Source organism: Hylobates moloch, unplaced genomic scaffold (genome assembly GCF_009828535.3).
Source record: "Hylobates moloch isolate HMO894 unplaced genomic scaffold, HMol_V3 SCAFFOLD_11, whole genome shotgun sequence".
NCBI classification, from domain to species: domain Eukaryota; kingdom Metazoa; phylum Chordata; class Mammalia; order Primates; family Hylobatidae; genus Hylobates; species Hylobates moloch.
This window is the reverse complement of record NW_026652286.1, coordinates 67,643,657-67,656,179: the sequence shown is the minus strand read 5'-3', so window position 1 is coordinate 67,656,179 and position 12,523 is coordinate 67,643,657. Positions and strand designations below refer to the sequence as shown.

General features: G+C 40.9%; 1 pseudogene; it reads right to left on the bottom strand.

Annotated features, from left to right (window-relative positions):
* Positions 1–3,921: 3,921 nt before the first annotated feature.
* Positions 3,922–12,296, bottom strand: LOC116476189 (lysine-specific demethylase 4D-like; annotated as a pseudogene).
* Between the last annotated feature and the right edge of the window lie 227 nt (positions 12,297–12,523).

Genomic DNA, 12,523 nt, shown 5'->3' with positions numbered 1-12,523 from the left:
GACCTGCACGTATACATCCAGATGGCCTGAAGCAACTGAAGATCCACAAAAGAAGTGAAAATAGCCTTAACTAATGATATGCCACCATTGTGATTTGTTTCTGCCCCACCCTAATTGATCAATGTACTTTGTAATCTCCCCCACCCTTAAGAAAATTCTTTATAATCTCCCCCACCCTTGAGAATGTACTTTGTGAGATCCACCCCCTGACTCCAAAACATTGCTCTTAACTCCACCACCTATCCCAAAACCTGTGAGAACTAATGATAATCCCACCACCCTTTGCTGACTCTCTTTTCGGACTTAGCCCGCCTGCACCCAGGTGAAATAAACAGCCTTGTTGCTCACACAAAGCCTGTTTGGGGGTCTCTTCACATGGTCACGTGAGACAAACATCAGGTCAAATCACAAAACAGAAAAAGAGCAGCATCAAACTAAAATGAAAAATGATCAAGTTTGAAAATGAATAAATTGAGCACTCCATTCAAGAAACTGGATGTATTAACATCAATAGAAGCAATGAAAATAAATTCATAAGAAGAAACCATTGCAAAAGGAAACAGAATACCCAACAGGAATGACAAAGAATGAAAACTGAGTTTTCAAAAAACATGATGAGAAGTAAAAAGCCATAGGCATGAAGATAAATGAACGTACAAACAAAAACACATTGAGGTAAGAAACAAGCAGCATAGCTAAAAATCCAGTGGAGATGTTTTACAATTTTTAACAAAATCTTATGAGCAAGTTGATGATAATAAGAGTCTCAGTAGGACAAATATCCCAAAATGCTCCGACAGATAAATAAAATGACCTACCTTCCGTCAAAAACTCACAATTCCATATGAAAATACTTCAGGACCCAAAGAGAAGGTTTCCTGTTGGTAGCTAAACTCCAAATAAAGCCCCACGTTCCAAAGACCCTGGCTTTATACCTGGGCCACACCCTAACCCAATCAGCGCCCAGCTAATGTAATCACTGGGCTGGGTCCAGATTAGACATCCCTTTCATTTTGCATTTTAAACCAATCTGAAAACGAAGCTAAGTAGTTAAAAATCAAGGAATGGAAAAAGGCAACCCTGACAAATACCAAACAAAAGAAAACTAAAGCAGCTGTATTAATATCCAATGTAGTTATAGAATTAAAAAGGCACATTTTACAGTTGTTGAATAGAAAAATTCACCAAAAGAGTACAGTGATGAACTTTATGACCCTACGCATAGCACTGACACATGGAAAGCCAGGACTGAGAGTTGTTGTAAAGTCAGACAGTAAAATACGCAATTGCGATGGTAGTTTTTAATTTTTTTTAACATTGTTCTTTCAGAAACCAATAGAGCAGAGTAAAAAATTAGTAATGTTATAATAATATGTACAAGCTTAAGAACTTTGAGGAACGAAACTGCAACAATTAAAAAGCAAATGGAAAATGCTTCTCAGTAGGCAAGAAACATTTATAATAGATAAATTTACCAATACAGGACTACAAAGTAAATATCAAATTAAAATCCCATAGAATGCATATACAGAAAACAATCTTGACCAAATGAAATGAAACTGAAAGTCAACAATACAAAAGCTGAATCCAACCATATTTATTTGAAAATTTATATTCACATTTCTAAAATGCTATTGATCTTCAGGTTGAGCTCAAGCAGTGAGTAAAAATGAAACAAAACGAAAGTATGTAAAAGAAAATGAAATATAAAAATGATCATGGCTAGATAAATAAGCAAAAGGGAAAATGTATACTGAAATAGAAATGATTAATAAAACTAAAATCTGATACTTTTAAATAAAAAATAAGTAAGTGGCAGTATTGATAAACAAAGCGCTTGCTAGGCCTGGGCAAAAAAAGTAATATACAGACGGAGTCCAAAGCATTTGCAGTAGTGAAAAATAAAACTCGGTAAATACACACAGTCAAAAATGGGGTTACTTTGAGGGGCACAAGAAAAACAACTTCCAACGGCCAAGTCTCCAAGCTGAGCAAGAAAATATATAAATTGAATTGTAAACCAAGCATGAACTAAATATGAGTTCGTACTGATATAAATTAAAAATTAAATAAATAGCTGAGAAGTGACAAAATTCTTTTTCATAAGAATTCTAAATGATTAGGCCAGGCACAATTAGGCTGGGTGAGGTGGCTCATGCCTGTAATCCTAGCACTTTGGGAGGCCGAGATACTGGCCTCAAGAGATTGGAATGACTTGAGGTCAAGAGTTAGAGACCAGCCTGGCCAATATGGTGAAACCACATCTCTACTAAACGTACAAAAATTAGCCGGGCATGGTGGCATATACCTGTAATCCCAGCTACTCAGGAGGCTGAGGCAGGAGAATCACTGGAAGAGGTTGCAGTGAGCTGAGATTGTGCCATTGCACCCCAGCCTGGGTGACAGAGCAAGACTGTCTCAAAAAAAAAAAAAATTCTAAATGGATTAAATTAATTAAAACATTGTCCATTTTTAAAATGTTATGACCTTACATGAATAGAATTGTGTTTTATGTATTTTCACGTATTTTTTGTATGGCATTTCCCTCATCTATGTTGTTCTGTATAGCTGTACTTTGTCTTGTTTCCTTGCTGTAATTTATTCAATGGTATAAATGTTTCCATTGTTAATGGGTATTTGGTTCCTTTCTACTTTTGGCCTCTTACAGAAAATGTTGCTCTGAGAACGCTTGAACACAGATACTGGAGCTCACATGTACTCCTGTCTATGAATGGATATCTTGGTCATAGAAGGCAGTCAGGCCTCCATATTCTCTGGGTTCAGCAGCAGTGGATTCAACCAACCAAGGATCAAATGCATTCACAAAAGAAAAGAAACAGTGAAAACTAACAATCAGTAAAAACAACAAAAAATACAGTAAACAACTAATTGCATAGCCTGCTAACCCATGATTAAGCTTTCTAGAATTTATTAAGATGGTTCTTACATTTCTAGCAGCCCTTGTCTTGTCTCCTATTTGCTTTTCTCCAGTTTAAGATATAGGCAATAAAACACAGTAAGACACATAGATCATAGGTCTCCACTTTAGTGAGTTTTAAAAATTATATACACCCATGTAATCAACACATAAAAGAAGACACAGAACATTAGCACAGCCCCATAGCATCCTCTCAGGACGGAGTTTTCCAGTCAATCCCCACTCCCCACCAGAGGCAACCACTTTCTAACTTAGATGATTACAGGGGAGTATAGCCAGATTTGGGAATGAATAGGAATGGAATCATACAATATGTATTCACTTGGATTTTGCTTCTTTTCCCATACCCAATGTTTGTGAGATCATCTATCCTGTTGCATGCACCAGCAATTCATTCCTTTTTGATTGCTGAATAATATTTTAATAAGCAACAGTTTTTCTACTCATCTGTTCAGAGATAGATGGATTCCATTTCTTGATTCTTTTGAATTGGGTAAATACCTAGAAGGAGAATTGCTACTCCTAGGTATTTATCCAATACCTAGAAGCACCAATGAGCGCTCACGTTAATAGAAGACCGACACACAGTTTTCAAAGGAGCTACGTGATGTCACATTCCCACTAGCAACGCATGTGAGAGCCCATTGCTCTGGACATGGGACTGTTCCTCTCAGAGCCAGAGTGCATGGTTCCAGTAAACCCAGGCCTAAACTGGGACTGATCCATCATGCCAAAGCCAAGATGTTTGCTTTTTGTCCTCATGACTTCTGGTGTTCAAAGAAACATGTTTTCAATGGAGTCACAACAATAATGCCATATATAGGAAGCTGAGATTCCCATGTGGCTATTTCAGTCTCCTCACATCAGTGAATAACCATGCAAAGAAGGGTGATAATTTTGGCAGGGGTGATTGCTCTTTATTCTCTCAAGGAAATTATGCCTTTGAAACACAAAGAAAGCTAAAATACAGTTGCAGGTCAGGTTCACCACAAAGCAGACTCTAAGACTTCAGCACCAAGGTCTTCCTTAAAGAGGGTCCTTGGGATCCATATCTGAGAAAGGGAAGAGGGGGAAGCAGGTGTGAGCACAGGGAAATGTTGATCTGTGGCTCAGGGCCAAAGATAGTCTCAGTGGATCCTACAGGCAGCTCTGGAGCTCAAAGGGCCCTTCAGAGGTGTCCTGAGTTCAGCATAGATGGCCAAGCTTTATGCTCCAGTGCTGATCAGTCACTGGATGTGAGCCAAACTGGGAAGAGGCATGGCCTTGGGTGAGGCGGCTCTCTGTAGCTGTAGGCTGTCTGCCTACTGCAGTCCAGAGACAATGAAGCTTTTACCTATTACATAAAAATTTATTCCTTGGTCAGGCAAGATGTGCTGTGGGTCCAGCAGCTCTCTAGGGCTACTCCCTTCCTGTGAATGCAGCATGCTTTCATCTTGTGATTCCACCATGTCAGTGTTAGCTTTAACCTCATTTCAGCCAGGCATCTCACTCCATCCTCCTCTGTGCCTGGAGTCTCTGAGTTCATCTCTCAGGTTGAATTTTCCAAAGAATAAACTTCCTTCTCTTGTTACGTTAAGAAAGACAAAGTTTCCCCAAAGAATGGGAGAAGCAGGAAGATATGGGTTTTTCTACTGTTTATTGAAAACTTCAGAGAAGCACCAATTTTTGATTGCTCCTACTTGAAAATGTAGAACCCTACTGAAATTCTGATAGGGGAAGAAACGAAGGGTTGTACTAAGGATAGTACTTAACAAGCAAGGTGGCTTTCTTCTCAGAATGTTTCTTTCTGTATGAAAACTGTAATTTTCAGTTTCCAAAATATGATCTGTCCACTTCTGTGCATTTTCTTTTTGTTGTTTTTAAAGACAGAGTCTGGCTCTGTCGCCCAGGCTAGACTGCAGTGGTATAATCGTGACTGACTGCAACTTTGACCTCCCAGGCACAAGTGATCCTCCTTCTTCAGCTTCCTGAGTAGCTGGGACTACAGGTGTGTGCCACCACACCCAAGTAATTTTTTAACTGTTTCTTTGCAGAAACTGAGTTTCACTATGTTGATGAGGCTGGCTATGCAATTTCAAAACTAACAATTAAGTCTAAACAACTGTCACTCTCATTCATATTATAAATGGTCAAACTGCTTCTCCTACTTGCATACTCTCCACAGAGCCACTAAGCTGATAATTTAAATGTGTCAATCACATCTTCTTCGCTGCTGTTTCAAGCTTCTATGTCTTCTCACTTGAAGGAACACCAAATAATGCACTTAACATGAGATACAAGGCCTGGTATGCTCTGCCCCCAGCCTCTCTCCCTTCCCCTCTCTGCCCCAGACACAAATGAGTTTCTTTTATATTCCTGGAAAAAGAAAATCACTAATTTTCATGGTAGGTCTATTGCACTTGCTATACCCTGTAAGTGAAAAATTCTGCTCTGGACTTTCCATTATGTCAACTGGGTCTCATAAAGGTCTCCTGCTCTGTGAATCCATCCCGGACCCGCAGCTGAGGCAGCCCCTGCCTATTCTACTCTGTCACCCAATCCTGCTTTAGTTTCTGCACAGCACACATTGCTGATTGAAACTGTCTTGCTCACTTGCTAAGGACTTGTTTGTTGGACCGAGTCAATGAATTAACAATGTCAAATAACCCGCAGCTTTGAAAAGCCAGTGGAATTTGGCAGTTTTGGCTTGTGTTTTCCTCTTTATCTAAAGCTTGCCCAATAAAGAACATTTGCCTTTCTGGAAAAAGCATTTTCTGATTTTTAAAATCAATGTCTAGTTTTATTGCATGGTGTTGATTTTTTCTTTTTCTTTTGATAAGTTATCGATGTTTTGTTTTCACCCTAATATATTGTCAAATTTTCTGAAGCATTCATCGGCATTTGAAAAAAAAGTGAGTATTCTCTGTTATCAGGTGCATACATTGACCTTATTATTAAGCTTGTTTGTTTTCTATATCCTTCTATGTGTCCATTTTTTTCTGTCTTCAACATAATAAAGTGACTTAAATTTTCCAGTTTTTCAAACACTACTCTAAATTGTCTCTCACAAACTATAATTTTCCTTAATGAAACTCACATGAGTTCTAGGCTGGATCTCAACCTTCTGGCCTTTAGCCTTCACTATGTCCTCATGGAGCTTGTCCTGAGGAGGAAAAGAGGAGGGAAATGAGACTTTGCCAGAACTTTCTTCTCCACCTCTGTGGTACAGTCCTCTCTGGACCCTGCAGCCCATGCCTGCCCCTCCAGATTTCCTCCTAGAAACACAAGCCCAGCACGGAAAGCTCCCTGGGTAACCCTCTCTCAAATACTGCCTGAGCCCAGCACAGGGGCCTGGGACACCCGCCTCTGGATTATCTGGGCAAGTGCTCACCCTATGTGGATGCAGTCAGGACTTTGGCAGCCTCTGACAGCAGAAGGCCGGGAAGAAGGAAGCCCACTAGAAGCAGTGCCCACTACCCAGCCACGCTCACTCTTAGAGAAGCTCGCACACTTTGCACTACCCGTCCTGTGCCAGTTAAAGGGATCCTATGAGCTTTTGCATGTACAGTGCTGGCGGTGAGTTTGACAAGAGCTTCCTGGTTCCACACAGCCACCTGGTCACCACACCCAGTTTCCCACAAAGCCATGTGGTACCCACAGTGAGTTACCAACAGGAGTAATAAAAAGATGCGGAGCACAACTCTCCCTCAGCTCTACTGACTATGTGAAGAATGAAAATGCTGTTTCAAAACCAAAGAAGCATCCATGATAGGGGAATATTGAAAGAAACTTGAGACTCCTAAACCTGGGACCTAGAATAGAACTGAGATCCACAAATTCTCCAGAATAATAATAGATGTTGGTGTGCATATATTTGGTAGTGGAGTACAAGGTATGTTGCTGTCAGTAGTTTCCTCAAATTCACGACAAGTGACACAATTAATTTTTAATCTAACCATTTAATTTAACTTAAATTGAATTACAGTTTTTGAAATTAAGATGACATTAAAAACATATTTATGGCAGATGTTTAAACAGATCTCCAGTCAAGGCAGATGCAAAGGCATGTTAATGATGTTCAATGAAGAACATGGAATCTCTAAAAGGTGATTCAAATAGTTTTACCAGGGACTCACAAAGACACTTTTACACAAGTTTTCATAACAGCACCATGCACATAGCCAAAAGGAGGAAACAACCTAAGTGTCCATCCATGGGTGACTGCATTAAACAAAATGTGGTGTATACATATGGTAGAATATTATTCAGCCTTGAAAAGGAAGGAGATCTGACACGTGCTGTAACATGGATGAACCTTGAGGACATCATGCTAAGTGATATAAGCTAGAAATAATAGGACAAATATTGTATCACTGCACTTACATGAGGTACCAAAAAGAGTGAAACTATTAGAAAAATAAAAAAGGGATACCAGCAGCTGGGGAGGCTATAATGAGGTGTTATTGTTTAATGGTTTAGAGTCATAGTCTGTGATGATAAAAAAAAGTTCTGGAGATAGAAAGTGGTGATGGTTGTACCACAATTTTGTTTTAAAGAAGCTAAACTATACTCTTAAAATGGTGAAAATGGTTATATACATATGCTATATAGTGTATATATAGTATATATATACACACTATACTAGTATACTATATATACCATAGTATAATATATAATATATATACAAGTATAGTATATATATATATATATATATATATATATATATATACTAGTATAGTTTGTACACACTATACCAAAACAAAAATAAATAACAAAGAAAAAATTGCATGGCTATTTATAAAGGCTGTATTTTCATTGTGAAATAGCGTTTGGCATTAAAAAGAGTTTTTCTATGTCCCTTTCGTCTGCATTTCTTTGTTTCTTTGATATTAACATGTACCACCCCTCTTTTCTCTCTTTTTTTTTTTTTGCATTTTCCTTGATATAGTTTTGCTGATTCTTTTACTTTTCAATCATTCAAATCACTTAGTTTTAGGTATATCTCTTTTATTATTGTGATTTAAAAAATATGTTTTCAGGATTTTCCTTTCTTTACTTGGCAGATACACACTAGGAACAACAAATTTAATAAATAGCAGACAGCCTCTGGCAGCCTTGGATATGTATCAGTTCTTCAAGGTAAAAGAGACTGAGACAGGACTAGGCTCAAACTGTGCGAGGCTGGAACCTTCTTTGGCTCCGAGGGTTAGGTTATGGTCAGAGGGACAGCCACATTTGGCAAAACATTCAGTAGCCATGGGTTCAAAGGATTCAGATCATGTATCAGAGGCACATAGCTCCAAATTCCAAGGTGTAGCTCTGTCTGGCTTTAGCCTCAGCAGATGAGTCAGGGTCCCAGCATATTCTGACAACCTCAGTTGGGGCCAAGACCCTGGAAGTATAAGAGTGGTCCATTGCTACAACCTCAGCTAGGTTCAAGAGGCTATGCAGTCCCCAACAGCATCCCTGGAGAATATGCTGAGCGGCACAATGATGTTGGGAAGAATCAGTGGAACCCAATCAGGGTGATTTAGTGCCATGCTATCTGGGTATATCAAACACAGGCCAGGCCGGATAATCAAAGCATCCAATCCTGGGTACCTCTAAAGGTTGAAGATGGGGGCACTGCAGCACCTGGAAGCCTTGATGGGATACTGAGATGCAGGCCTGAGAGATACAGGCTTGTCTATCAAAGCTCCATTCCACCTAGGGGCTAACCCTAGGGATTGAGAGCTCTGTGTGCTATACCACTTGGTGGGAGACTGGAGGATCCGCTCCTGAGCAACTAGTTCCTGAAAAGGACCACCACGACCACATCTGCCAGTTGACAGACAGAGAACCAGGGCAAACAGACCCGAGACAGATGCTGGGCCATGGTGTGTTCTTGGGAGCCTCTGGGGGCAGTGACCCTTGTATGGGCATCAGTTTCCTGGGCTGCCAAGGGGCATCAGGGGAACTGCAACTGGTACATGTGGGCTCAGTGGTGTGTGGGTCCCACCACATATGACACAAGCCTAGAAGAGGTCAGGTCCAGGGTGAGAAAGAGGAGCCTCAGGCCAGGTGCAATATCTTCCTACCAGGTAATGAGCTCCTGGCTGGCCAGCACCCTGGGCTCCCTTTGATCCACAATGGCCTCATCTTGCTAGCTTTTCCATAGTTCATAGTGATCGGGATGCATGACGTACATGAAGACGTCCAGGGAAAAGGTCAGCCTGTCCTTCCCACAGCTACACTGAGAGGCCATGTTGCCATAATCTATCCATCCTGGGTGGTGAAATTGATGGCCTCTGTGCAATAGAAGCTATGGTTGAAGCCTGTGTGGTAGCCATAGGGAAATGTCAACATGAACTCTCCAGCCTCCTGAGTCATGCGATTGAAGAGAATCCCATTCTTCTTGAGAACTGTATGAGAGTTGAGGGCCACCTTGTGCCACAGGAAGGCCTCACTTTCCTGGGAACTGCCTGGGAAAAGCTCCCTGGCCAGGCATTCCAGGTGCTGGCCCTGGTCTTGGGGCACTGTGTACCAAGATAGGGTCTCCTTGAAGTGATGGTAGTTGATGTTATAAAGGTCCATGTCCTCTGTGAGCCAAGGGAAGGTGGTCTGCCACATGCCAAGTACAAGTAGGGTGTGTTGACAGTTTCTTTGATGACAACCTCATATTCCTGCTCCAGAAAGTCCTAAATTCTTCCCATGTGTCCAGGATTCCATTGTTCACTGTTTTTATCAAATAGGGAGCTGAGGTTCTTCCAGTATTTTCTTTCCAAATCTTCAAACTTCAGGTGTGGTAGAGTCCAAAATACTTGAAAATATTGGAAAATAAATGTGTGATTAAACAAAATATTGAGGTAGCTTTAAGCTACCTTAGTAGCTTCATTATGCCACGCAGGCTTCAACCACAGCTTCAACTGCACAAAGACCATTAGTTTCACCATCTAAGATGGACTGATTATGGCAAATTGCTATGGTGCTTTAATATCAGGATTTAAGGTCAAATCATAACATAGAGAAAGAGGAGTATCTAACTGAATTGAAAGAAAAAAATCAGCAAGTTGAAAAAATGAATGAATTTAGCACTCAAATCCATAAACTGTGTAAATGAAAAAGGAAATAAAATATAGATATAAGCAGAAACAATAACAAAATAAAATAAAACACCCAGTGGGGTAATAACAAAAATAAAAAATCTGATTCTTTGAAAAGAGCTTTAGAAGTTAAAAATCACAGATAGAAACACAAAAGAGAGAAAGTGCAAATAAACTACATTGTGATAAAATAACAAAGCACATAGCTAAAAACCTTGGAGGGTTTTTTAAAAATCGTAATTGAATCTTATGAAAAACTTGGTATAATAGTTTTCTCAAAAGTACAAATATCAGAAAGTAGTCCAACAGCAAAATAAAACCTACTTTCCAGAAAAGATTTCTAATTGTATTTTGAGAAACGGTAACAACAAGAAAACATTTTAATTCAATGATAAAAACATGGTTATAGTAAAAAATATTCGTACTCAAAAAGATGCACCATAAGTCTTTACAAAGTTAAAACCATTTCTTCCATAACATTCTCCACATTTTAAGTTCTTACATATTGATATGATTAGATTTGTCATTTATTAGAATAGGGAGTGGGAAAATGTGTGATTATCATCAGCTAGATGTGCTCGCCGCGTGCTCCATTATTTACCTGCAAGGTTGTCAGGCATTTAACTGGACAGCCATTTTGTTCTTCAGGACTGGGCGTCTTTCCCCAGGAGCAATCAGAAGAAAACAGGAAACAGCTCAGCGCTCCGCACTGCAACAGGCCACCTTAACAGCTAACCAGCATCACTCAACTGCTATGCAGCCGGGCCTAGTGCACAAAAACTGAAGAAATTAGAATTGTGTTTGCCAAAAACCCAGTCTTCTCACCTGAAAAATCTTTATACAGATTTGGATCATATTACCAGTTAGATTTAAAGGTAATAACATTACACATACAAATTTATACCGCCTTTTGTAGGTTTTTACTTTAAGGAATGAAGGCAATGTCGAGGCAATGTCGTGACAGCGTTGGGCTGTTTTTGGTGGCTATATACATTTCTTAAGAGTCAGGAGGCCACAAATTAGGTTACCAACCTGTTCATTTCAAACCAAAAATGTCAGCACTACAGAATCAAATATAGGCCGGCGCAGGGGTTCACGCCTGTAATCGCAGCACTTTGGAAGGCCGCGGTAAGCAGATCACTTGAGCCCAGAAGTTCCAGACCAGCCTGGCCAACCAACATGGCAAAACCTCGTCTGTACTAAAAATACAAAAATTAGCCTGGCGTGGTGGCAGACGCCGGTAATCCCAGCTACTTTGGGGGCTAAGGCAGGAGAATAGCTTGAACCCAGGAGGCGGAAGTTGCAGGAAGCGGAGATGGCGCCAGTGCAGTCCAGCCTGAGTGACAGAGCGAGACTTCAACTCCAAAAGAACGACAAAAACAAACATAAATTTTTCTCTCAAATATCCAAATCTTTACTAAAGTCTTTCACCTCATTAAATTACAAGAAAATATGAATAGCAACAAAATAGCACACAAAATGAATTTTGCCACCTGATGCAAAGCTTCAAACTGATAAAAAGGTAGACCAGTGTGACACAACCTTTTCCATAGGCAGTCGCTACTTCCAGGGACTCTGCCTCCACGGACTGAGTATGTGGTCCTTTTCCCCAAGTCCTCCATCACGTGTTAGCTGATGATCATTTTCCTAGGAGGACACTTGTCCTTCCCCTTCAGGAGACTGGGGAGGACTCTTGGATCGCGACCTGTACTTGGATACTGGGGGAGGAGTGTTGGACGTGGACCGTGAGCGAGATCTGGAGACATTGGAGAACTTGGATCTTCGCGAGATCTCTTTGGAGGCTGATGGAGAGCGAGAGCGAGTAGGGGACCCAGACTTCGAGTGAAGCTGGCTGTAGGGAGACCTGTTGCACAGAGACCAGCTGTAGGGAGATGGGCTGTAAGAAGATCGGATATAGTGAGATCAGCTGTAGCGAGATTACCTGTAGGGAGATCGGCTATAGCGAGATCGTCTGTAGGGAGGGCGGTTGTAGGGAGATCCCCTCTACTGACGGGCCTGGAGCAGCTGGGACCCCGGGATCGGCTGCGGTGTAGCCGCCTGGGGCTGCAGCTCTGCCATCTGTAGACACCGCCCCCGGCCCTGCTGCGTGGCGCTCCCTGGCGGCTGCGGGGCAGGTCCCAGAGGCCATAGCTCACCACCTGCACCCGCAGCTCGCGTCGGTCCAGCGGTCCAGCACCGCCCCGTCCATGGCGACCTTGGCGTCTTGGGCGTCGCGCTGGTAGTGGAAGCAGACGAAGGCGAATAATTTTCAAAACAAACTTAACGACTGTGATCATTATAACCTGCAACAACCAATAACTAAATGGAAAATGCTTTTCAATATGTGGAACACAATTCCAAAAATTTCCCAGTGCAGGCCTACAAATAAATATCAATTAAAATTCCATAGGTTAATAAACTGAGCATAATCTTGACCTCATTGAAATAAAATTGAAGGTCAACAATTTAAAAACTGAATCTGACCATATTTATTTGAAAATTAATATCCACATTTTCTAAAAAT